This window comes from Odontomachus brunneus, unplaced genomic scaffold (genome assembly GCF_010583005.1).
Source record: "Odontomachus brunneus isolate Ranch 3 - 2012 unplaced genomic scaffold, Obru_v1 Obru_scaffold_180, whole genome shotgun sequence".
Classification (NCBI taxonomy): Eukaryota; Metazoa; Arthropoda; class Insecta; order Hymenoptera; family Formicidae; genus Odontomachus; species Odontomachus brunneus.
The window spans coordinates 51,620-53,106 of record NW_022639630.1 but is presented as its reverse complement, the minus strand read 5'-3'; the positions used below and the strand labels follow the sequence as shown (position 1 = coordinate 53,106).

Here is a 1,487-nt window from a genome sequence, read left to right as displayed (position 1 = left end):
ATTCTAAAAAAATTTCGAAATTCGGATTGAATTTTATTTATATATATTATTTTTTTTATACATATTATATTATATAATATGTGTCTGTACATTATTCATTCTGTCTAATTAATTAGTTTTTTCAGTTATCAGTAGACTAGGCCTATTAGAGATATCACTTAAAAAAAAACGCATCGACAATAATATCTCATGCGTAACGCTTAGAAAATTATTGAAAACAAATATTCACAAATAAAATAAAAATGTAATACGATATATTGTATCTTTAAAAAAATACCCACAAGTGCTATTGCTGTTCTTCTTTTTTCTATAGCATGATACACGAAAACACGCTCCTGACATTAGAAAGGCTCTGTAGAATTAGCACGTGGCAATGAAACAACTCAATGCGCAGTATCCTATGGAACGGTCAGGAAGTAAAGTTGTACTGAACTCTAGCTTGCATCATTATTATATACGAGAGTGGAAGGTGGAAGTTATAATATAAGAAGATATAAGAAGATAAGCAGTCGTTACTTCGCTATACTCGTTCGCTTGAGAATATAACTATTTAATAACTATTTAATAACTTTTTTATAACTATAAGTGTGTCATTTTCGTATCGTTTCCCAGACGGCACAAATGTCCAAAATCGAGTCATAAGACGTCTTTAAGGCAACTTTAAGACATCTTTAAGACAATACTTTATAATCTTATCTTAAAGACAACTTAAAGACGTCTTAAAGACGTCTTATGTCCCACTTTTAGATATTGTGCTGTCTAAGTTGTTACGCTCTCGCGGGATGTTGAATTTTGGAATCGTACATTCTTGCTTTTATTTTGTTCTTTACCAGTGAATTTGCTTATTTATTATTGTTACGTGTATCTAAGAGGTAAGTCATTATACTTTTCTCTAGCGTCTTTAGTGTCTACTGCCTGCGATGCGCACATTAGCTCGCAAGTTTTAATTAAGTAACTCAATGACTATTGCGATTTTCGAAAAATGGTACATAACTATTTTTTGTTTTTACTCCTGCTATCTGTTCTTTTTACGTCTATTACTCCTGAGACACCTTATATAATATATAATATATAATTATATATAACCCAGACAGTACAATTTCCAAAATTAGGACATAAGATGTTTTTAAGACATCATTAAGACAACTTAAAGACGTCTTATGTTCCAGTTTTGGACATGTGTGCTGTCTGGGAATATATATATATATATATATATATATATATATATATATATACAGTGTGTCCTATAAGTTCGGCAACGGCAAGAAAACTCGGCGGGGGAGCATTTTAGAGAAAAATGTTTCGAATAAAAGTTGTAAGGCTTAAAAAGTCGCATTTAATGACAGTAGTTATTTGACCTAAGATGACGTCGCCAAGGTCAGGACAAGGTCAACTTTGCTTTTTTAGATAGAAATACATATTTTTTATTACGGCATTTTATTCTACGTGAAAAAGCAAACAACTTTTGTTTGAAAAAATTTTTTATA

The 1,487-nt window shown here is 30.5% G+C and overlaps 1 protein-coding gene across 7 annotated transcripts in view; it reads left to right on the top strand.

Moving 5' to 3' along the window:
• Positions 1-404: 404 nt before the first annotated feature.
• Positions 405-1,487, top strand: part of LOC116851596 — a 38,984-nt gene continuing 37,901 nt past the window's right edge. For 3 of the 7 annotated variants that reach the window (XM_032831166.1, XM_032831165.1, XM_032831163.1), the window contains exon 1: positions 405-872. The gene's annotated coding sequence lies outside the window, so the exon portion shown is untranslated. The remainder of the gene's footprint in view (positions 873-1,487) is intronic. The other 4 variants (XM_032831170.1, XM_032831169.1, XM_032831168.1 and 1 more) reach the window with 4 other exon arrangements.